The 26,396-nt window shown below is 38.6% G+C and overlaps 1 protein-coding gene and 1 pseudogene across 1 annotated transcript in view; one reads left to right on the plus strand and one right to left on the minus strand.

Annotated features, from left to right (window-relative positions):
- The window catches only part of CDH4 (cadherin 4), a 464,937-nt gene that overhangs the window by 82,616 nt on the left and 355,925 nt on the right, over positions 1–26,396 (plus strand). The gene's annotated exons all lie outside the window — the stretch shown is intronic.
- On the minus strand, positions 5,511–6,039 carry LOC138149474 (large ribosomal subunit protein eL30 pseudogene; annotated as a pseudogene).

A 26,396-nucleotide genomic window follows, 5' to 3' on the forward strand; every position in this document is an offset into this window, starting at 1 on the left:
AAAGCCTCATGTTCCCCTGCGGTTTTAGTCTGGGTCCCTGCCAGTGGGTCATTAATCACTAGGGCAACATTGGGCCCGGGATGCCTACTCTCCCTTTAATTTGTCATCTACAAAAGAAATCTGCCTTTGCTCATGGAGTCTTACTCATTTGGATACATTATTTTGCTTAAAAGGAATCTAGAAAGTGAGTGCAAAGCTAGGCTTTCTGCATTCAGTGAAGCTGGAATATTTACTGCTGCCTGAATGCGAGAAGGAAAGGGAGAGACCAGCAGTAAAGGCCAACTTCTCAAGGCCATTCTTAGGTAAATTAGGGAATAAAGATGACTGACAGTTTGGAAATGCTATCACACTCATTTCCATTACAATACTAGAAAGAATGCTTGGTTCAAATCCTGTCTCCAACAAATACTATCTCTATAGTCTTGGGCAAATCACTTAACTTTTCTGTACCTTGGTTACCTTAGCTGTAAAATGAGATGGTTAGACTAAGTGACTTCTGACATCCCTTCAGTTCTGTCTGTGATTCTGTGATTCTATGGCATGTGAACCATCTCTGTTCTGGGGACTGCCCTGTGGATTGTTAAATATTATTTTATAGTATCTTCTATAAACACAGTTATGATTACTAGGTCTGTGATTTCGTGGGTGTGGATACTATTTCCACTGAAACAGATTGTAATTCCTCCAAGCCATAGCACAGAATTCCAGGAGTTGCTATAATTTAAAAAAAGATTACCTAGAAGCAAACAATATGGTGAGGAACTTTTAGGGGAGGTAGCAGGGCCAGATGGATAGGATACTGAACTTGAACCCAGGAAGAACTGGCTTGAAATAGTGTCACAAATAGTTGTATGACTTTGGGAAAGCCACTTAATTTCTCAGTGCCTTGGTTTCCTCATTTGTAAGATGAGGGTGCTGTCTGTAATGGGTATCTATTTCCTTCTACCTTCAAAACTAGGAACCTATATTCTTCATTCTTAACTTAGCTGGTCCATAATAATGATGATGGTGATGATAATAGCCTGCATTTATGTAGATCTTTAAAGTTTCCAAAGCATTTTATAAATATTCTCTCATCGAATACTCACAACAGCCCTGGGAGGTAGGTGCTATTATACCTGTTTCACAGAGGAGAAAACAGAGGCAGACAGACAGAGTTTAAGTGACTTGTCCAGGGACATAGAGCTGGTACATATCTGAGATGTTTCTCAGTTCTTTCCTGACTCCAGGTCCAGTGACCTATCTACAGCTCTGCCTAGCAATCAATCAACCAGCAAGCATTTATTAAGTACTTACTATGTACTAGTATGCTAAGAATAGGGCATACAAAGAAAGGCAGAGCAACAAAAACAGTCCATACCCTCCACAAGCTTATATACTACTGAGAGAGATAGCATGCAAATAAATAGATATATGCAAAATAGATAGAGAGTAAAAGGAAAATAACCCTCAAAGGGGAGACCATTTAATCCCTGAAGTCCTAGCAAGGCCACCTATGGAAGGTGTTATTTGATCTCAGGTTTGAAAGAAATCAAGAAGTGGTAGGGGAAAGATAGGGTTTTTCAGGCAGGAAGGATAATCAATGCAAAGGCATAGAGATGGGAGGTGGATAATCTTGTATGGAGTTTGAAGTGGGCCAATATTGTTGGACTAGAGCACAGAGAAAAGTAAAGAAAGAGATGTCTGGGAAGGCTGTGAAGAGTCATGTACATTTAACAGAGGGCTTTATGTTTGACCTTGGAGGTAATGAGAACCCATTAGAGTTTTTTTGAGCCAGGGGAATGACATGGTTAGACCTACACTATAATTTCTTTGGGAAAGGGGGTAAAGGGCATTGGTATGTGTGCATTGGGAAATTGTATGACAGAGATAATCATAAAGTTATTATTAATTACAAATAGCTAAGTAGTGCAGTCAATAGAGCACTGGACTTGGAGTCAGGAAGATCTTCAAGGATCTTCAGGAAGATGTTCAAATCTTGCCTCAGATACTAACTAGCTACTGTGTTTCCCCGATAATAAGACCTATCCCGAAAATAAGCCCTCCCCTTGCTTTGTAAGATTCCTCTAAAATAAGCCCTCCCCCAAAAATAAGCCCTATTGAGATTGCTACTGTAGTGAAGGTGATCCGCTGCGCTACACGCTACATTACGGTACCCTCTGTATGCACCGTCCCCCCCCCCCCCGTGAAATGCACTCTGCACTCCGAGCTGCATCCAATCAGAGCTGCAGCAGTGAGCGCGTCATCCTGTTCTTCCCCAGTGATTTGCTTATTGAATAAAGGTACATTTTTTTGTTCACATTTACCTGTTTATTAAAATTGCTGTCAATGTTCATTAAAATAAGCCCTCCCCTGAAAATAAGCCCTCTGGTGTTTTTCTGTCCAAAAAATGTAATAAGACAGTGTCTTATTATCAGGGAAACATGGTATGTGACCATGGGCAATTCACTTAACCTCTCTATGCCTCAAACTCCTTTTCTATAAAATGGGGGAAAAAATTATTATTAACTAACTATGATTATATTTTAAGGAAATAACTTCTCTAGGCTGACCTGGCCTGTTAGGCCTACCAGGCCTACCAGAGCTTATTCTCCTCTAGCACAGCCTATGGAACCCCAGGCTCTCTTCCATTATAAAAGACTAGGCCTTTAGTGTGGGTCATCATCATGACGATAATTATACTATTATTGTTAATAATTGTTATCATTAACCTATTTCTTGAATTTTGTATGTGCTTAAATGCTGAGCACAAATGGTTTGGATATGCCTTTGGGTATCCCTATACTCTTTCCTGGTCAAGATCATTAGGTCCTGGGAGAGATAACTTTATACCAAAGAAGAGAATCCTAGGAAATGCATATATTTCCATAATGCAGTAGAATTGGTATAAGATTCCTTTCTAAGGTATAAGGATAGGATTCCTTCTCTATGATACTCCTTTGAAGAGAAATTCAATGCAGAGAAGAGGAAAAGAAAAAAGAAAATTTCCTTGCTGAAGGAGGGGATAAGGAATCTATATTTTTACTCTTCATCTGAGCTAATCAGCCACAACAGCTTCAGGACAGATACAAACAATGTAGTGGTGGCAGCAACTCAAAAGTTGAGAAATGCAATTTATCAAGAAACATGGCATGTCAGAAACAATGGAAAGAGAGAAGCTCATAAAACCATATAGCGCCAAGAATTTGCTGTTGGAAGGAGGGGGTGGGTGTGGGGGTGGTGATAGCCTGGAGGGAAGCATATAAGAAACCTGTAACCTTCCTTACTGTGGTTTGATAGTTTCACTGTTGTGGTCTAGCACAGATTTGCTGTAATCTTCCTACTTGCCACCGTTAAGGAACAATAGATTTTTTTCCCTGTCCCCAACTTTTCCATAATATACACAAATCACTTAATGTTTACTGTTTGCCTTCATATTTCACTTGGATGTCAGCTTTTCACATTTTAACTACATTTATAAAAAAGAATAAAAGGGTATCTTTTAAGGTTGCGTTTAATACATTACTATACAACACAGTATGGTATATTTCCTTTAGTTTAATAGATGGGAAGTTTATAGAGATTTCTTCTTTGCTTCCCTTCATTTCCTCCATTACACTAGCTTACTCTCTCCCTCTCCCTTTTCCCCTCCATATTCTTTCTAACCCCCAAACTAATTCATTAATTAGCTGGTATTCCTCTTTATTTAATGAACTGTGTGACAATCTCAGTTGGTGCCCATGTATGTGTAATATGTTGTAAGGTCCTCTCATTGTGCCCCAGAACAGATTTCCAACTTACTATGGGATGTTGTTTAGCTGACAATTAGCAACATTTTTATGGTAATAAAAAAAAAACTGGCAAGTAGATATTCATTGATGGGTCAATGGCTGATCAAATTGTGGCATAGGAATACAATGGGATGGTATTATATTATCAGAAATAATAAATATGAGGAATTCAGAGAAGCCTGTAAAGATATATATGAACTGATACAGGGGGAAGTAAGGTGGGAGGCAGAATTTATACTGATGTCAATAATATACATAAAAGGAAACAACAGAAAAATGTAGCTGTACTCAGATTAACTGCACTGGCTAATATATAGATGATGGTATATCTCTCTCTTCTCCATAGAGAAGTTGGTGGGGGTAGGAGGAGGCAGAGGCACTATCAAAACAAAAGTTGAATATGCTGTCTAATATGGTCTTCCTTTGTTAGTCAATTGTACTTGACTATTTTTCTTTGTTATGTAAAAAGGTTCAGTGGGGATAGGACATATTGGGAAATTTCTATTGTATAAAATATTAAAAACATTGATAAAACTTTCTTTTATTAAAGAATGTACCCAGCAAAAGATTAAAGCTAAACTAGGAGCCCGCAAACTTTTTCATGTAATGGACCCTTTTAGCCATGTCTAGTAAAGCCTATAGATGTCCTTTCAGAATAGTGTTTTCAAATACATAAAATAAAATTTAAAAACCATACAGGATTATAAAGAAACCAATTATATTGAAATGCAATTATCAAAATATTATTTTAAAAAACAGGCCCACAGACACCAGGTTAGGAACCCCTGAATACCAATTTCCAAGGCAATTATACTTGAAATTTAAATTTAGCTTCTTTTCCCAAATAAAACCTTTTTACTATTTACAAATGCAAAGCTTTAAGGTGATCACAAATAAAGGTATATTTAACAAGGTATTATACATATAAAATCATCCATTTTAAACTAATTATACAACTACATTAACCCATCTCAGAGGTTTTTTTTTTCCTTTTAATCTGTATGAGGAACATGAAGCTGATATATTTTGTAGTCAGACTGACCTACAAAAAAGTCAAGAAATGTAGACCCAAGGCTGGATGATTCAAGGGGATCCAAAGCTACATAAACATACCTTTTGACTAAAATCAGAGCAGCATAGGAGGAATCTTAAGATAAAGTTTTCCTGGCTGGATGAACACTTGTTGGCAAATTTCCTAGAGGTAATTATTGTCTGCCTACAATTTTGACCAGATAACTTCTAAAATACTACTAGACTCTAAGATCCTGTGATCTGTGAGCAGACTATTGAATTATTAGTGTGAAAAGGCTTTGGGGGAAAAAAAGAGAAAAAAACCCTTAACATGAAAAATTTGAGTTTTAACTTATAAATTCATATTGGCCATGAGTTAGTGCATAATTGAAGAAGGAAAATATTGTCAAGCCATATAAAAAATAAAAATGCTGTATCAAAGATAGTTCAGGGCTTGCTCATTTGGAATTTTATCCCTTGTCTCAGAGAAATAGCTCAAAGGTAGAAATGGACAAATTGTTGTTTCGAGGAAAAGTATCTTCTTCTAGAAAGTTGTCAAACTTGTTAATTACACTTGCCAAGGAAGAAGCCTAGTTGATGTATCCTACAAATGGATTTTTTTTCACAAATAATAAGATAGAAAACAGAAAAGAAGTTGAGGTAACATTTTTAAAAGTAAAAATAATAGCTTGTAGTGTTTAGTTGACCTCAGAGGGAAGTGTGAGTGCTCTCCATGATCCAGTGCTGAGGAACAAGAAACAAAAAACAGTGAGAGTCCTCTACAGGGTCTCTGATATTTTTTTTTTTTTTAAACAAGTTTTGGCCCAGCTTATTAAAGTACACTTTTATACAGTTTACTTTTCACTGGTCTGTTCTGGCATGCTTCTAATGATATCAGAATCACCTGGATCAATGACAGCCAGTGTACATACTCTGTAGTACTTCCCACATGCTGTACCCAATTCAATGTCATTGCCACTGTAGTGATGTACGCCAGTTTTGGCCAGCATAGCGTAATATTCGATCTCTGATTTCCTCCAAATTCTGATTTGGATTTGCCTTGTCTGGTCATTTTCTGGGTCTTTTTGTAGCCTAGTATGTATTTGCCGCTTTTTATGACCAGCTGGAGCCTCGAGCTGATGGACTCCAGAGCCTTTTTCATCTTCTTTGCAGCCACCATCTTCCTTCCTGCGGTGTGGGAGGACCCTCAGCCAGAGACCTGCTGCCAAGATGGCCGGGAAGCGAGAAAGGAACAGGGTCTCTGATATTACAAAAGTCAGTCAGTCATCTAAAATTTATTAAGTCTTTACCATGTACCAGGTGTTGTGCTAAGCTCTGGGGATACAAAAAAAGGCACAAAAAAGTCTCTGATCTCAAGAAGTTTACCATCTAGTGGGGAAGACAACATGCAAATAACTAGGTACAGACAAGGTATACATAAGATAAATTGGTGGTGATATTGGAGGCAAAGAAGTGATATTAAGGTGCGAAAGGCTTCTTACAGAAGGTTGGACTTTAGCTGAGACTTGAAAGAAGCCAGGGATGTTTGGAGGGTGAGAAGAGGATGGAGAGCATTCTAAGCAATGGGAACAGTCAGTGAAAATGCTTAGTCAAATGATGGAGTATTGTTTGAGAGGAACAGCAAGGAAGTCAGTGTCACTAGATTGCAGAGTACATAGAAATGAGTGAGTCCCAAAGCTGGAAAGGTAGGAAGGGGTAAGATTATGAAGGACTTTAAAAGTAAAAATAAACAAAATCACATTTAAACTTGAAGGTAATAGAGAGCTGCTGGAGTTTGTTGAATAGGAGGATGACATAGTCCAAGTTATGTTATAAAGGTTAGTTTGGTAGCTGAGTAGAGGATGGATTGGGGTGGGAGAAAACTTGATGCAGTGAAACTAACCAAAAGCCTTTGTCATAGATCAGACATGAAGCGATGAGGGCTTGTATCAGAGTGGTGGTTGTGTCAGAGGAAAGAAAAGGATGTATAGAAGAGATGTTGTTAAGGTAGAAATGACAAGACTTAACAACTAATTGGATTTAGAGGGAAGTGATAATAGAGAGGGAGGAGTTAAGGATGAAACCTGGGTGACCAGGAGGGTAATGACACTCCACAGTAATAGGGAATTTAGGAAAAAGGGAGGGTTTGGGGAGAGGAAATGAATTTCAGTTTTGTACAGGACTCAAATCAATGAGACATCCAGCTTGAGATGTCGATTAGTATCCTAAAAAAGTGGGTTTCAAATTAGAGGTCCTAGTTTCAAACTGTGGCTCTGACTCTTACTATCTGTATGACTTTGGTCAATTCATTTTACGTCTCTGTGACTCAGTTTCCTCAACTGTAAAATAAAACTGGACTTGATATCAATGGTCCCTCTCATCTCTAAACCTTTGATCCTTTTACTACAATTTATTTGTACTATATACTTACATAACAAATATTTATATAATACATATAAGTTTGCTATGAAGTGATATGAGGTAGATATTAACTCCTGTTTTTTATTACTCCTCCTACAACACAATGAAGCAGATACTAAGTGGCAGTTTTAGGTTGCTTCAAAGTTTACAAAATGTTTCACCTGCAATGTTTTGCTTGAGCCTAACAACAATCCTGTGAGACGGGTACCATATGTATTAATATCCCCATTTTACACATGAGGAAACTGAGGCTTATTAAGTTTATTTGACTTGCCCAGGATCGCACAAATATTAAGAGTAAGAGGCAGGATTTGAATTCAGGTCTTCCTAAGTTCAAGGCGAACTCTCTATCTACTACACCATACTGTACTTGGTAGTACAAATACTGTTTTCCCCTACCTTAGAGATTATGAAAGTAAGACTCAGCTTAAATGATTGAACAAAATAAATAAATAAATACATTGTTAAGTATTTACTATGGGTAAAGCACTAAGCTGACTAGTAAGAATGCACATGGGGAAGTTTAAAGAAGACTAGGACCTCTGGTCTGAGGGATTGCCAAGCCCTTCTCAGGGCTGCTCATCCAGCTTTAGTGTCTGCCTGGCATTCAACTCTCGCCTGTGGCTTCAAGAAGCTGTAGCATTCACAATGGGCACACCCCAGGAACCCATTTTAGCCAGAAGGACTAAACCAGGTTGAGGGTAACCAATGAGCCTCAAGCCAATCAGTGAGTTGGTATCTACCCCCAGCATGTGAAGACTTCCCCTGGTGGAATGGACGGATGAGAACAATTTGTCCCAACAGTCATGAAGGTCTCTGAAGAAGGCACTATGGAGTACTTAGAGATTGGTCAGACATTGAAGATGCCAAGGTCATGCATTGAATCCTGGGTCATCATTGCCAGTCCTCCTGACTTTTGTCCTGCCATTAGACTTCAATGACTTGGGAAGAGAGTGAGGCTGATGACTGTGCAACTCTGCCTCACTTAAATCCAATTCATGCATGAGTCAAGCCATCATCCATATCATAGGTCCTCTTCAAAAATGAAGGACAAACTGCAACAACAACAAAGAGGGGACACAATGGATAGAATGCTAGATTGGAAAGCAGGAAGACCTAAACTTGAATCCTGTTTCAGACATTTGTTTGCATGGTTCTCTGGGCCTCAGTTTCCTAAACTGTAAAGTAGGTATAATAATAGCATTTAATTCCTAGAGTTGTTGTGAGGACTAAGTGAAATAATATGTGTAAAGCACATTAAGACCTTAAAGCACTAGAGAAATGCTATCCTCATTTTCATCATCATTTTTGTTAAAAGGAGATAACATTGTTAAAAGGAGGTTTTGGCTGCAAGTCAAATGGAAAGATCCAGTGGCCTTTGGGTGTGGCAGCAAAGCAGATGGTAATTGTATCTTCTTTATGTCATTTCCATTGACAAAATCATATTGGCTTCTGCTCTTGAATCATTCAACAATGCTAAAGATAGCTTTTTTTTGCAGGTCTCCAGTAATTGTAACTTCAGTCCCTTTTAGAATCATTGCCAATCGTTTCTGTTCCCTCTGTGTAGTACTCAAATCCCTCAGAGAAGATGCTCAAACTCTGAGCATCCTTTTCCTTGGATTTAAAATGGGGATAAATAATCCTAGTTGTGATCCCAATGTCATGAGATTCTTGTATAGGAAGTTGTTTTCAAAGTAACAAAAAATATGAGTTATAATTATTCTATGAGTCTAAATTTCTATAAATTCTTTCCAGTCCCCCTCCTCAGTCTTTATAAAGTGTGAAGAATAAGAACTGGCAAAGGTCTGCAAGAAGGGAAGTATTTCTTTCAAGCCTATGCACGCCCAATCAAGAAAGCATGTTGCCAATTGGGTAGAATAAAGGAGAGTAATGTGCAATAATTCTGAAAAGAGTTGTATATGAGGAGCAGAGAGGTCAGTTTGCCTGTATAGCAGAATACAGGAGAGGGTATAATGAATAATGAAGCAGAAAAGATAGGTTGAAACCAGGCTGTAAAAGGTTTTAAAAGCTAAACAGAGGAGTTTATATTTTACTCTGTAGGCACTAGAGTTTGTTGAACAGAGGAATGACATATTCAAATCTGTCCTTAAAGGAAATCATCTTAGCAGTGGGGTGGAAGATAGATTACAATAGGAGGAGACGAGGCAGGGATAGCAGTTAAGAAGCTATTGTAATGATCCAGCTAAGAGCTGATGATTGTTTGAACTAAAACGATAGTCATGTGAGTAGAGAAAAAGTAACAAAAGCAAAAAAAAAATTATAGAGGCAAGATTTATTGTTGTTCAGTTGTTTAGGTTGTGTATGACTCTCTGTGACCCCATTTGGGGTTTTCCTGGCAAAGATACTGCAGTGGTTTGCCATTTTCTTCTCCAGCTCATTTTACAGATGAGGAAACTGAGGCAACAGTGTTAAGTGACTTGCCCAGGATCACATAGCTAGTAAGTATCTGAGGCAGGATTTGAACTCAGGAAGATGTGACTTCCTGATTCTAAGTCCAGTGCTCTATCCACGGTATCACCTAGCTGCCCCAGAGGCAAGATTTAGAAAATGACTAAATATGTGGAGTGAAATAGTTAACTTATTCTTTAATTTATCTTCATTCTGTTATTATGATGACAGTTGTCCCAAAGTATGTTCTTTTTCTTATATCTTAGTGAATTCCATACTATATTTTCAGGATCATATTTTTCCCAATGAGCTGAGGTCATTTTGAATTAATTTTACTCTTGATCTTCAGAAGAATAGTAACCCCACCTAACAATATCATTTGAATCTGATGTTTTCTGGGTCTTGTTTTAATTCCTTTACCCAAATTATCATTGCAAAGATATTGAATGGAATATGCCACAAGATTAATATATTCAAACTGAGGTATAGTGAAAAGACAACTTAATTTTCTGGAGATTTCTGGAGAGCTGAATTTCAGTCATGATTCTGTCATTTATTAGCTAATCATGATGTTGGGCAAATTACCTCCCCTCTTTGGACATCATTTTTCTCATCTATAGAGTAGGGGGAAGGAAAGGATTAGATTATCTCTGAATTCCTTTCCAACTTCAACATTCTTTGCCCTGGCTTCATATGTACCACTAAATTAAAATTAAATTCAATTTAATAAACATTTATTAAACACACAGTAGCTACTTGGCCCTGTTCTAAGCACTGAGATGATATCAGTATATTAATAAATTACCCTGTTGATCTGACCCAAAGCCAAGAGTATAGGCAAGATCCATGTTGTCTTCTCAATGCATGGTTCATGCTTCTAAATATTCTTTAGTAGTAACTAATTTTTAGATGTTGCCTTGGAAGAAAGTGTCTATTAGAGTACCCCAGGGATCTGTATTTTGGGCCCTATGTACTTTTTATCAATTCCTTTTTTAGGGCAAAGATGGTATGTTTATTAAATTTGCAAATGATGTAAAACTTGAAGGGGTATATTTAGTCACTTGATAACAGATTCAGGATTCAAAAAGATTTAGAGAGTCTGGAACATTGGCTTATTTGAATAAGATGCAATTTAATAGGATGAAATGTCCAGCCTTAGTGTCTGATTAAAAAAATAGTTTCACCAAGAATAAATGGAGGCTTAGCTAGTTCATATGAAGAATCTTGGGCTTTTAATGCACTCTGAGCTCAATACAAATCAACAGTATGATGTGTCACCCAAGAAAATAATCAAGAAAAACAGCTTCAATAAATAAGGAGATTGTCATATCTCTGTACACTCCCTTGGTCAGATGATATCTGGAACAACAAATTTCCTCATGAAGCAATATTATTTCAGTAATATTATAAATATTAGTTTATTGGCACCATTCAGGAAGGACATTGATCAACTAGAGAACATCTGGAGGAGAACATACAAGATAGGGAAGAGTTTCAAGTTCATGCCACATGAGGATTGGTTAGAGAACCAAGTTATGTGTAGCCTCAAGAAGCTTAGGGAGGCCATGAGCTGTCTTCAAGTATGTAAAAGGAGGTAGCATGGAATAGGATTTAGATGTGTTCACTTTAGTTTCAGAAGACAAAACTAAGAATGATGTACCGAATCTACAAAGAGGTAAATACAGGTTTGATATAAGATAAAACTTCCCAACAATTAGAGCTCTCCAGAAGTTGAAAGGGATACCTTGGGAAGAAATGGGACACACACATACACACACACACACAGGAGTTCTTCAGACAAAGACTATATGATAACTTGTGAAGTATTCTGTAAAACGGATTGCTGTTCAAGAATTAGTTCCCTTTCAACCCTAAAAGCCCTATGGTTTAAATTTTCTGTTTGTCTAAAATACTTTGAGTCATGGTCATACAGCCAAATATTTCTTCTCAGGGAATATGCTACATCTCCCTGAAGCCTCTTAAAATATTGTTTTGGAGTTCCATCCCCTGAAGTTCCTAGGATGTTCCATAAGCTGCTTCTTCTTCAGTCCTCCTATATTTCCACAGCTGAAGAGCTTACTGACTTCCTCTGATCCCACTGGGAAGGGGTAGAAGGAAATTCCTCCTTTGCTGTCTGCTTTCACCCTAAGGAGAAATTGCAATTCCTGGTACTTACAACAATGGTTCTCTTTGGTCCAGGAATAAAGTAACAATAATAATAGTTATATGCAAGGGTTTCATGCTCCTTTTTGCCAACAGCACTTTGAGCTCCAAATCATATAATAATGTATTTCTGATCAGCAATTATCAGAAATAACTTCATCCCTCAGCCTAGATTAGATGAAATAAGAGTTAAAATCATGGCACAAATAGAAAGGAAGAGAAGTTGAAGAACCAGAGGTCATGAAAAATGTTCACTTAACACAAACTAGAAATTATACCTAATAATGAAATATGACAAAAACAATATTGATGTCTCAAATTATTTTAAACAGATACTGACATACTTAGACTGCACTTTCCAAAAGCCCTTCTTTAGTTTAATGACTTGAATCCAACTAGCAGACTTATTATGCCAAAACAGAGTAATTAAAAAACCTTGTCATTTGCTATAACAATCAAAAATAGACACAACATCCCACAATATTTGAAAGAACATATAAAAAAATTCCAAGTTTTGTGCTCAATATTATATGCAGTGTCCTTTTCCACAATAAGAACCATAGGAAAAAACATAGAACTCTCAAGAAATTTTTGTTCAGTTATTTCAGACACATCTGACTCTTTATAATTCGATTTGGGGTTTTCTTGGCAAAGATACTAAAGTCGTTTGCCATTTCTTTTTCCAGCTTATTTTACAGATGAGGAAACTGAGGCAAACAGGGTTAAGTGTCTTGCCCATGGTCACAGAACTAGTTAAGTGTCTGAGGCCAAATTTGAATCCAGATCTTCCTTACTTCAGTCCTGGCCCTCTTATCTACTGTACCACCTAACTGCTTCTCTCAGGGAATATTACCTTAAATATAATGGGTATTGACAGGCCCTGCATATCTATTATTAAAGGATGGGAATACTAATGATTCCTCCAAGTTGGGACCAATTATATATTTATATACTTTATACAAAGCATTCTAAGATGATATCACTAAAAACTTCTAGAAACACAAGAAAACAACATAGAGGCTGAGAAACCAAAAACAGTGTGCCAAAAAGTCCTAGGGGTATAAAAGGCAAAATTTGCTTCAGTTTATTAATTATTGAGCAAGATGCTTGAGTCTGCCACAATAGTTATGCTACCTTTATTGTCACAAAGCCTTTGACATAGATCCATACTCAGAGTTTTCATATACTTTTACATACATGTAAAATAGACAAAATAGAAAAAAAAGAATACTAGGACATTTGATATCTATGTCTACACAAAACACACTGCCAACACAATAATTTCAAGAACAATTAATATAAAACATGACATTTTTCAGTGAGAAAGTTTAAGCCAATTATTGTTCTACCTCCTGTTAAACCTATTATTGTCTCTCCTAAATAGAATTAAGTTTGGCTTCCAAAGTACTGAGGAAACCAAATAAAAAATAATAATATACTTGATGTATATTACATATATGACATTGAGCTATATAAATTCATAGGAAAAAGCAACATATCAAACAGCTCCTTCATTCTATGAAATCTTTCTCCAATGATATCAAAATGTCATTTGGACTAGATAAGTATAAAATTCTTAATGCACGTCAAAGAAATATAGAAACTAGAGGCTTGGGGGGGGGGGGCGGAGTCAAGATGTTGGAGTAGAACCAGGACCTCGCTGTGGCTCCAGCTTCCTTCCCCAATCCATGTAAAAGGGGACTCAAACTTTGGAGCTGCAGAACCCACAAAATGACACAGAGAAGCTGACCTCCCACTGAGGACAGCCTGGCAGGAATCAGCCAGCGCAGTGCTCTGGGAGCCAAGTCCAGGCCCCTGTGAGCAGGAGGTTTTAGCCCCAGTGTGGGCCTGACCATCCGCTGGTCGGGGGGACTCCAGATCACCAGCAGCTGTGGCCCTTTCCAGATTCATCAACACATAGATGCGAAGGACAAAGTGAGAGGTCAGTGCACTCTGGACTTTGGGACCAGTACTAGGGAGAGCTTCGGCTTTTGCCCCTCGGGCGAGAAGCCACTATAACGCCTGGCACAAATAGCACCATGTGGCGGCTTCAGCTCCTGGCCTGCAGAGTGTAGGGGGACCAAGCACCAGTCTGAGGGGTAATCGCTCTTGTTTTAACCTGCTTGGATCTGGATTGAAGTCTAAGGTGGAGGTCCTGGGGTGTGAGACCACCTTGCCAGAGTGTGTGGAGACCTCAGAGAGGGCACCCATCTAATAACTCCAGCAGCTGAGAAAACCCCAGCATTTGGGATGAAAGTTCCCCTGTCTGGTGGCAGAGTCCTACTGTGGCAAAAAACCCAGGAGTCAAGTGACTGAGGGGCGACATGACCAGACAAAGGAAGCAAAACAAACAGAAGACTCCAACATTAGACTCCTATTTTGGGGACAAAAAGGAGCAAAGCATGGAACAGGAGGAAGACAGTGAAGTCAGAACTCCTGAACCAAAAGCTTCAAAGGAAAATATGAGCTGTTTACAGGCCTTAGAGGACCTTAAGAAGCAGATAAGAGAAGTGGAAGAAAAATTGGGAAGAGAAATGAGAACTATGTAAGAAAATTAGGAACTGAGAGTCAACAGCCTGACTGAGAAAAATCACACCTTAAAAAACAGACTGACTCAATTGGCAAAAGAGGCTCAAAAAGGCAATGAGGAGAGAAATGCCTTAAAAAGCCAAATTTGCCAGATGAAAAAAGAATTTCAAAAGCTCAATGAGGAGAATCATTCCCTCGGATTTAGATTGGAGCAAAGGGAAGCTAGTGACTTTAAGAGAAATCAAGATGCTGTTAAACAGATCCAAACAAATGAAAGAATAGAAGGCAATGTGAAATATCTCATGGGAAAAACCACTGACATGGAAAATAGGTCCAGGAGAAATAATTTAAAAATTATTGGACTACCTGAAAGCCATGATCAGGGAAAGAACCTAGAAATCATCATCCAAGAAATTCTCAAGGAAAATTGCCCTGATGTTTTAGAACCAGAAGGCAAAAAAGAGGTTGAAAGAATCCACTGATTACCTCCTGAAAAATATCCCAAAAAGAAAACTCCTAGGAATATTATAGCCAGGTTCCAGAATTCCCAGATTAAGGAGAGAATATTACAAGCAGCCAGGAAGAAACAATTTGAATATTGTGGAAACACAATCAGGATAACCCAGGATCTGGCAGCTTCTACACTGAGAGATCAAAGGGCTTGGAATATGATATTCCAGAGGTCAAAGGAGCTGGGATTAAAACCAAGAATCACCTACCCTGCAAAACTGAGTATCATCTTTTGGGGGAAAATATGGTCATTCAGTGGAATAGAGGACTTTCAAGCATCCTTAATGAAAAAAACACAGTTGAATGGAAAATTTGACATCCAGACACAAGAAGCAAGAGAAGCTTGGGAAGGTAAACAGGGAAAAGAAATCATAGGCCACTGATCAAAGTTAAACTATTAACATTCCTACTTGGAAAAACAATAATAGATAATTGTAATTGATGAAACTGTTCTCAGTATGAAAGTAGTTGAAGGGAATAGAAACACACACACACACACACACACACACATATATATATATGTCTATATATGAGGGTATATGGGTATATGAATACATGTGTGAATGTGTGTATATATGCTTACAGGTATACATAGAGGGCACAGGACCAATTTAATAGGAAGGGATGATACTTAAAAGGGGAAATTAAGAGGTGAGAGGAATATAATGAGAGGAGATGGATAGAGATGGAATGGGGTAAACTATCTCATAAAGAAGAGGCAAGGATAAAGGGTTACAATGGAGGGTAAGAACAGGAAGGCAAAAGGGAATGGGTCAACCTTATTCTCACTGAATTTGGCTCGGAGAGGGAATGAAATACACACTAAATAGGGTATCATCCTATAGGAGAGTAGGAAGAAGGGGATTAGAGGGGGGATGATGAAAGGGAGGGCAGGCTGGGGGGGGGGGGAAGTTGGAAGCACTCACTTTTGAAAAGGGACATGATCAAAGTTAGAGAATAGAACAAGTGGGTGGTGGGATAGGAGGGAGGGAAATATAGTCAGTCTTTTACAATATATCTACTATGTTAATATTTTGCATTAGCTACACATGTACAATCTATATTGAACTGCTTATCTTCCCAGTAAGGGTGGGTGACAAGGGAGGAAGGGAATGAATCTGGAATTCAAAGTTTTAAAATCAAATGTTTAAAATTATATATACATACATACTATTATTAATACTATCTTACATGTAATTGGGAAAGAAGATATACAGGCACTGGAGCATAGAGGTCCACTATGCCCTAATGAAAAAGTCTAAGGGGGTATGGGAGAAGATATGGGAGAGAGCAGACTGGAGGAGAGGATATCCTGTGGGACTGCTATTCTGGGGTGGTGGGTAGGGGAAAAACGGGGAGAAAATTTGTAACTCAAAATCTGGTGGAAATTAATTATGTAAATCAGAAGTTAATAAAGCATTTGAAAAATGAAAAAAAAAGAAACTAGAGGCTTTGAGCTTGAATATTAAGATCAAATTGAGCCAATGGAGAAAGGTGACACAAATATCTCTTCCAGGTAAGATGCATAAATTAAATAACTATCACAAGAAGAAATGAGTAGCTGAATATGTTAAAACTTTACTCTTTTTTTTCTTTCAAATCAAAATTCAATGGGAAATTAAAACAGTTAATACATTTATAATACCAGTGTTGGTATATACTAAAACTGTAATATGAACAATAGCAGATTTATAAAGTGCCTTCACAAAAACCTATATAACATTAATGAAACACAGTGCCTTTCACCCTGAGGCAGATATAAAAAGATTAATATTTCCTTTCCAAAAAGGATTGAAGATTGATAGCCTTTCTCAGAGCACATGATAAAAAAGGTCAAAAATTTACAAAAATACTTTTGGAAAAGATATCATTTAATTGAGCAATATGAAAAGCTAACAATACGTACACTCCATTGGATTTGTCTAATGTAGCCAGAAGTGGTATACTTCTGGACAGAGCCTATGAAATGGTTAAGATACAAGAACAGAATCATCATAAGTCCCTCCATGGGCAAAAGGTACATGAACTCTGTCAACAAAATTTCAATAAAGGTGTGTCAAACAAATCGTCCAGTCATGTAGATTCATTTATAGAAATGAAAATGTTTATGAATGGGAATTCTGGACCAGGTCATCACCATCAAAATTAGAGAAAGGTCATTCTAAGGAGACCAGATTTAGTGATCAATATGGATTATACAAGGAAGTATTGGGCCTTATGCAACATATCAATGCAATTTGCAAAAATTTAGCAAATGCCTAGCAAGACATGCCCTGCTAGAATTCTACATCAGAAATATACCTCTAATGGGCTGATAGAAGACAAATCTACATACCACAAATACAGGCCTCCAGGTATCCTTGAAACTCAACCAATAAACTCAAGTTAAACTGGACCATTAGCTCAAGTCATGCTGTCACCCACAATGGTTCTGATATAAAACCAATCTATATCAACTTAAAGATAATGTTTTTTTTTCCCCGATTTATTTATTTGTTTTAGTTTGCAACATTCACTTCCACAAGATTTTGAGTTCCAAATTTTCTCTCCATTTCTACCCTTCCTCCAACCCATGAAGGTATGCATTCTGATTACTCCTTCACCCAATCTTCCCTCCCTTCTATCCCTCCCCCTTGTCTAATCCCCTTCCCCTTCTATTTTCCCTTAGGGTAAGATAGATTTCTATACCCCATTGCCTGTTTATATTTCCCAGTTGCATGTAAAAGAAGCTTTAAACATTCATTTTTTAAAACCTTGAGTTCCAAATTCTCTCCCTTCCTCCCTCTCCACCCTTCCACAGTGAGAAGGCTAGCAATTTGATACAGGCTATATATGTGTAGTCATGCAAAACACTTCCATAATAGTCATGTTGTGAAAGACTATATTTGCCTCCATCCTATCCCGCTTCCCGTTTATTCCATTCTCTTCTTTGACCCTGTCTCTTCTCAAAAGTGTTTGCTTGTAGGGGCGGCCAGGTGGCTCAGTGAGTAAGAGCACCAGCTCCAGTGTCAGGATGACCTGGGGATCAAATCTGGGCTCTGATACTCAGCACCACACCCAGAAATAACTGACCGTGTAACCTTGAGCAAGTTACTTAACCCCGATTGCTTTTAAAAAAAAGTGTTTGCTTGTGATTACCCCCTCCCTCAATCTGCCCTCCTTTATCCCCCTCTTATCCCCTTCCCCCCTACTTTCCTGTAGGGTAAGATAAGTTTCCATACCCAATTGAGTGTGTATGTTATTCCCTTCTAAAGAGAAATCTGAGGAGAGTAAGGTGCACTTATTCTGTCTCACCACAACCCCTCTTCCCCTCAACAGTAAAAAACTTTTCTTACCTCTTTTATGTGAGAGAATTTACTCCATTATACCTCCCCTTTTCTCCTCCGAGTACATTTCTCTCTCTCACCCCTTAATTTTATTTTCTAGATATCAAATGATAATGTTTTTAATAGATGTTGCCATAACAAATACTGTCCATTCTGCATGGAATGAAAAACTTTCAAAATATAGAGGACTAGCAGTAGAAATAAAAATCATATAGGAACATGGTAAGATCTATATCATCCCTGTCGCCTTGTCTGCTACAGAGGATAAGTTTATATCCCAATTCTCTTATTCAGTTATAAAAGGCAATAATTTTATCCACCCATACAAAAATTTGCTGACCATTAAGCATAAGAGAATATTAGTAGGACAGTCTGCTGACCGAGGACCATTTTGTTCTGAACTTCATAAATATATCATGAAAACAATAATACTAAGATAACAGCTAGGGGTGGCTAGGTGGCACAGTGAATAGAGCACTGGCCCTGGAGTCAGGAGGACCTGAGTTCAAATCTGACCTCAGCCACTTGACTCACTAGCCATGTGACTTTGGGCAAGTCACTTAACCCCAACTACCCTCCAAAAAGCAAAAAAAAAAAAAAAAAAGATAACAACTGGCTCTTATATACTTTATGCTTTACAAAGTGTTTTCTATACATTATCTCATTTGATCCTCACAACAATGCCTGTAGAGTAGGTGCTATTATTATCCTCATTATCATCATATCTAGATGAAGAACCTAAGGTCTGAGAAATAAAGTAACTTTACAGAGTCATACATCTAGAAGTACCTGAGGCAAAATTTGAATCCTGCCTAATTCCAAGTCTACTTCCTGGTTCCATATAGTACAATAACAGTGAAATCATTTTAACCACCTCGAAAGTGAGCAAAAGTTCATGGCACTGACCTTAATATTTCTTATCCTTCATATCTGAGATCATAGGCACTTGTAAGTAGCCAGATTTTCTGGATTGTTTATTGTCATAGAGTTTAGAGCTAGAAGGAATATTGGAAATTGTCAAATCCAACCCTCCTCATTTTATAAATTAAGACTTTGAGTTCTGAGAGGTGAAATCACTTGCCTAGGCTCATTCAGGTATTCAGATAGAAAGTCAGGTTTCAAACTCCAAATTCAGTGATCTTTCTACTTCATCATGTTTGAGCTCAAGTTAGTTTGAAACTATGAACATATTTCTTGAAAAGAAATCTTCCTCTACTTTAAACAGTCTTTCTGGAAGCTACCTTCCAAGTCAAAAACAAGACTCAGTTTTTAGAAAGAAGCCAGGTTCCTTTTACAAGGGGCATAACATGGAGTCATTCATAGGAAGAAAAGGAAAGTTGTGTGTTTTTATTTCCTTGCCAGTTTTTTTTTATTTTCCAGAACTTAAAACTGATGACAAACACAGCTTTGATGTACTGCAGAGCTCACCCCAGATTACCCCCCAGATTCCACAAAAAGCTTCCTGAAACCAAGGAGAAGAGGAGGAAATGACAGTTCAGAGACAAATAGCAGTGATTTGTAAGGTCATGTGCACCCTTAAAAGATGACAAGATTTTAAGTCTGGAGGGGATTTTGGAGGTAATTTAGTACTACCCCTTCATTTTGTAGATGAAGAAATTAAGGCCCAGAAAAGGAAAGTCACTTGTTGGAAGTCACGTGATTATTAAGTGGCAGAAGCAGGGTGTGATCTTCAGTAATCAGAATCCAAGATTACTTGTTCTTTCCCCTCACCCACAGGGCTCAGATGCCTCAGAAGTAATGCTGCAGAGAATTGGTGCCCTTCTTCTCAGTCCCATTCAGTCTGGGGACTGGGGAGCAACTGAGAGACTCACCAGGAGTTGCCTTCAATCACTCCCTTCTACTCTACATCCTATCCACTGCAAAGTATCCTGTTCTTGTTCAGTTGTTTCAGTTGTGTCAGACTCTTTGTGACCATATTTGGGGTTTTCTTGGCAAAAATACTGTAGTGATTTGCCATTTCCTTCTCCAGCTCATTTTACAGATGAGGAAACTGAGGTGAACAAAGTTAAGTGACTTGCCCAACAACTAGTAAATTCTAAGATTAAATTTGAACTCTGGAAGATAAGCCTTCTTGTGCCCTGTATGCACTTAAGTAAATGGATACAACTTACACTCTGTTCACCAATAGAGAAAGGAAGTCCAAGTCTTTGGACATGGCGGGGGGTGGGGGGGAGATACCAAGTTTGAATAAGAAGGGAATCCTTGTGTTCATGGAATTTATAAGCCAATAACTGTTGCAATTAGTCCTATAGTCAGTGAACCCTTAATTTGTCCCAACTGCTCTGAAAGAGGGAATTGAAGGAGTATTCAAAGTTGATGCCTTTATTCTAGCTCTCTCTAATATCTCTCTCTCTCTCACACACACACACACACACACACACGTTACTTGGTGGTCCTTAGCGAAGAGACATTTAATAACATGTTGTCACCTTGTCACAAGGGGGAAAACCAACAGCTATAGAGCTCGGATTTATGTTATAAGCAGAACACCCTGTGCCATGGGAGGAAGGTTGACTCCTTGCCACATATCCTTTAGAAACAAAAGGCTATTTAAGAAAACAGTCTGTCACCCATTGCAATCACAGCTCTCAAGTCAAATTAGGTCTTCACAATGTGCTGCACTGAGTGTGATATATTCTGGAATTTCTTTCCACTAGGTCACTCTCTGTGGGGCACACAACTCATTTCATTTGGATAAGTGCAATGTGATAGACTGGAGGAACAGTAACAAGGTATCAGAATGGCTGGGCTTGATTCCCATCTCATATATCCATGAAAAAGTCCATTAATCTCTCAACCTTTGGTTCTGTGCCCCTCCCCCCACTCCTGGCTAAAACCATTGTCTCCTTCCTCAAATACTCTGAATCTCTTCTTTGTTCCTTCATGCCTTACCTCATGCTTATCTGTGTACATGTATTGGGTTCTTAACAGAATGTGAGCCCCTTTACAGCACAGAATATTTCATTTTTGTCTTTTTATCCTCAGTGCCTACCAAAGAGTCACTCACATAGTAGATGTGTAAAAAATGTTTATTGAGGTGAATTGTATCTACAAAATACAGATAATCATACCAGCTCTACCTTAACTACTGAGTTATTGATAGGGTCCCATGAAATAATCTACAAGAAAAGTCTTGTAAACCATAAAGTTGTCCAAGTGATAATCCCTGTCTGTTCTATCTTTCTCTTGTCACTCTATCTCTCTGCATGTCTGTATCTCCTCCCCATCTTTCTGACTGTTTCTGAAATGCACCAATGCCCCTCATAAAAAGAATTACATTTAGAAAAAAAAATTTTCTTATTGGTTGAAAGGAACTGGGGATATTTAGCCTGAAGAAGAAAGGGAATGACAGGTGGGGGGTGAGGAGAAGGATAGTTCTGTCTTCTATAGTTTAAGGGGCTGTCAGGTGAAGAGGGTTTAAACTTGTTCTTCTTAGCCTCAAGTACAGAACAAGAAATGATGGTTAAAAATTACAGAAACTTTCTGTAAGAAAAAGCTTCCTAACAGTTCAAGCCCACCCAAAGAAAGATGGACTTCCTCAGAAGATAGAGATATTGTGTCAATAGAGGTTTTCAAATGAAAGCTGATGACTCCTTGTCAGCTGTATTCTAGTGGAGATTTCTGCTCAGGCATGATGTGGACCAGATGGGCCCTTCAAATTCTGAGATTCTGTATGTATTGAAGTAGCATTGGCATTATGACAAGATCTCAAGTCAGGAGATCTGGATTCTGGTTGGGGCTCTACCACCTGACTTTGACTAAGATCAAAGGATTGAGATATCAAGATGGAAAGGACTCGAAATTCCATCTAGTCCAAGTCCCTAACTGTATGACTTTGGGCATAATACTTCCCCTCTCTGGGCTGTGGATTACTCATTTTTAAGCTATGAGTAATAATGGTTGCACATGACCAGTAAATGGCAGAGCAAGGGCTCAAACTTAGACCTTCCAACCACATGATCTCTTCTCCTTCTCCTCTAATCATGTTGATGATGTTAAGGCTGATGCTAGTGCCCAGGCTAAGGGCAATTCTTGATCTGTAGGAGCAACATCATAACTTGTTTTTCATTAAGAATCCCTGCCTATTCAACAGGTCACAAAGTAGCTATTCCTCAGCCATTGTAAGGTGGTGGTTTTCCAGTATGCCATCTTGTGAATTGATTGAGGAGTGTTTGTTAATGTACACATCTTAGTGTGATTTCATCACAGAAACTCATCATGCTGTGAAATTACCTTTTCTTAGTAAATTTATAAAGGAAACACCATTTACAGTAACAAGCCTGCTTGGGGTTTGCTAGGAGGGAGAATCACTTTTCCTGAGGTGTGTTGATGATTCTTGCCTGTGATTTTCCTGGAAATTTTCTCCTGAGGAAGTATAGCAGGAGGGACTGAGTTCAACCTCAGTAAACAGTGCCACCAGCCTCCCCTTGGCTCTGAAGCAGAGGTGACATGCATTATGTAAAGTAAGATTGAAGGAAATAAAAGCAGATTATCCTAACACACCTTTTCCTCTGGGCTGGGGACGATTCAGAGCATCTCTACAGCAGCCTAGCCCACTCTGACTGGAGGATAACTGTCTGGGCCACTGATTTTGTGCTAGATATAGCAGAAAACAAAAATTGTGTGTACAGAGTGAGGTTTCTGTCATAATTATAGTGTAGCTTCCTGGAGAAACTGGGAGGGGGAGGGGGGAGTAGAGCAAGGGGTAGTTAGAGATGAGCAGGAACAGAGAAGGAAAATCTCTCATTAGCACCATTTGAAAACCTTCTTCTGGTATTTGTAGGCGACAAAGCCACAATTGGGTCAGGGCCACCAGAACTCTATGTAAAGGTACTAAAAGTTTGAGGGCACTGACAGCATTTGGATCCCTAACAGATAGAAACAACTGACTTTAATACTTGGGTAGCAAAAATAGTTCAATATAAAGCTGTCTCTTAAATTTTCCCCTACTCTGCTCTGCTTGAGGGTCCGTTTTCCTACCACAGGGCAAGTGTCCCATGATTTATATTCTACCATAGGGTCTTGTCTCCATGAAGATTCCCCCCTACCTCCACAACTCAATGTACTTGGAAAAATTGAGTTGAGGGTACTTTACACATTACCTCCCACAAATGCATTTTTGTGGTATTTGTTCCAGGTACTAGAATTGCTAGTTACAACTCTGTTGAATGTAATGTTTCCATTTATTTTGTAAAATGTGTGCAGGCCTACCAGTTTCCATGGGGCCTTGTTGAGTACATACTATGCACCCGGACCTGTGTTAGGTGTGCACGTGTGCACGCACACACACACACACACACACACACACACACACACACACACACTTCGATTAAAGCAAACCAACCCAGCAAACACTTCTAATAGTGTCTATCTCATTTCATATCCACAATCCCCTTCTCTCTACTGAGGAAGAATATGTGTTACATTATCTATTCTCTAGAACTAAGTTCAGAACAACTCAGAAGAATATGTAAAATTACAGAATCTTTTACAAAGGACTTAAGAGGTCATTTAGTTTGATCTATACCTTGAAAAGAACCATCTTTACAACATACCCAAGTGGTCATCTAGCTTTTCCTTGAAGACTTTCATGTATGTGTGTATGTGTGTGTGTGTGTGTGTGTGTGTGTGTGTGAGAAAATGGGCAAGAGCAACAGAGAAACTCCTTTCCATTTTCATTTTTCTCTAATTAATAATAATAGCATTTATATAGTGTTTTAAAGTGTGCAAAGTGCTTTACATGTCTCATCTCATTTGATCCTCACAACAACCTCTCTAGGTAGGTGCTAGTATCCTCATTTTACGGATGAGGAAACCAGCCTAAAAGTGGTTAAGTTATTTACCTCAGGTTACATGCTTAGCACCTGAGACAAGATTTGATCTCAGGCCTTTCTGACTACAAGGCCATGTCTCTATCCATTATACTACCTAGCTATTAGAAAGGCTTTCCCTTCATAAAGCCTAATTTGTCTATTTGCTACTACTTAGGTAGCAAAGCGTTTATTTGCTATTTAGCTGGGAGACATTCATCATATACTTCTCCCCGTCCCCTGGTCTGCTTTTCTTGAAATTAAGCATATCTAGTTCCTTCAATTAAACTTCATGTGGTTTAGAGTTGATACCTTTCCCATTCTCATTGCCCTTCTCAGCATACTCTGTAGCCTATCCATGTTCTTGGTAAAATGCAGCAATCAGAACTGAATATAGCTTTCACATCTGGTCTCCCCAGGGAAAAATAACAGCAGAACTCTTATCTCCTTCATCCTGGAAGCTATGACACTTAATGCAAACCAAGATTGTGTTACCTTTTTTGGGTCCCACATCACACTAACTCATAATAAGCTTCCAGTGCACTAAAACATCCAATTCTTTTTCAGACAAACTAGCTTCTGGGCATGCCTCCTTCGACTTGTATTTTAACTAAACCTGTCATGTCAGTGGTGTGGGAAGTTTCCAGTGAAAGCCTTCTACCAATGAACATTAGTATTTTCTCTGTAATGAATAATCTTAGAGTGGGCTAGTATTTGCCCATGGTCCCATTTCCAGTATGTCTCAGAGGGCACCCCCTCCTAACCACATGTCTTCTGACCTTGGAGAAACCTCCCACTCTGAGGCCTTGCCTTCCTGATGGTTACCCTTTGACCTAAAGCAATATTTCAGGAGGGGTCCCAGTCATGCTTCATTTCACTCAGGCCTCATTTTACTCTCAGGACTTACTATGTTTCTCTTCACTAATTGTCTTCCCAACTAGAGAAATCTCTACCCTGCGACTAGCTTCCTCATTCAAGACTCCTTATCTGCCATCCTCTCTTCCAACTTCTTTTATGTGTTGTCTTCCTCCTGTTGGAATGTAAATTTCTTGAAGTTAGGGACTGTATTTTTATCCCCAGTCACACCTCTCAGGTAAAGGTGTCTGAGCTTACTACCTAGCACTCAAGGATAATTAACTCCAGAATTCATATGTCAGGTGAATTGATCCTTGGTACCCACCCTGCTTGATCCCTCTAGGCAGTGCAATGGATAGAGCACTGTGGCCTCCTCTTCCTGAATTCAAACCTGGCCTCAGACACTTACTAGCTGTGTGACCTTGGACAAATCACTTATTCCTGTTTGTCTCCATTTCCTCATGTATAAAAATGAACTGGATAAGGAAATGACAGAAATGGCAAACCACTCCAGTATCTTTGCCAAGAAAACCCCAAATGGGGTTACAGAGTCAGACACAATTGGTATGACTGAACAACTGTACCTCTTACCACTTGCCACCTCATCACCACCAGAGGGCAATGTTCCAAGAAGATCTTTTATGCACAGCCCAAGGTTTCTTTATGGGCCACCCACATCCAGCTAAATTCTATTTAATCCCTAATGTGAATTGACTTCCAGGGAGAGGATTGCTAGTTGATGGCTCAGTCAATAAATATTTATTAAATTGTAATTTTTTTTCAAAAGAGATTTTTAAAAAATATGATCAGTTGTTTCTTGGAATGACCTAACTAAACATATATTGCATGGTCTTTTAAAAAACACTTTGCAAATGATTTCATGACCCAATTCGAAGAGATCAAAATCCTGTCTTTTGCCAGTACTTTAGCTGTACCCCTAAACCCCAAAGCTTGTTTCAATATATTCATGCATAGTTCTCTGGGGAATGAAAAAAGCATATGCTATCAACTGCTGCCATGGCCCACAGTGAGGGGTGGTTCTAGGTTCCAGGAAACCATATACCCTCATTTGACTTTCTGTTTCAGCAATTCTGGATTCTCTGCCTGTGTGCTCACTCTGTTGTTTTTTCCTCCCTGAATTCACTAACCTTTTGGCAACGAGTAAAAGAAATGTTTGAAGAAATTATAGCAGTGCTATTTTCTACCATTGGGTCTGATATGCCCTCATAAAAGAGGGATTGAAAACCCCGTAGGGGAATCTGTCTCTCCCAAGGGTAAAATGTAAAGAGAAAGGAATGGCTTTTACTAGCAGACAAGGAAACTGATTAAAGAAGAGACTGAGAATAAGGAAATAGAATAGGGCACTGAGAGAGATGATCTTGTATAAAATTCAAAATTGTTCTAATTCTTAGGGAAGCTTTAAGGGGGGGGGGGTGCTTCAAGGAAACCATCACCTGATGTCCCACAAGCTAGAGCCTAGGTGAACTTGTTAGCTTTTTGCAATCCCAACTGCCCCCTCTGCCTGCCAATTCAAAACAAAACAAAACAAAACACCATAGACCTTGAAGGTT

The sequence above is a fragment of the Petaurus breviceps genome, unplaced genomic scaffold, assembly GCF_028583685.1.
Source record: "Petaurus breviceps papuanus isolate PSGF00001 unplaced genomic scaffold, PetGlider_PUasm1.0 90847, whole genome shotgun sequence".
Lineage (NCBI taxonomy): Eukaryota > Metazoa > Chordata > Mammalia > Diprotodontia > Petauridae > Petaurus > Petaurus breviceps.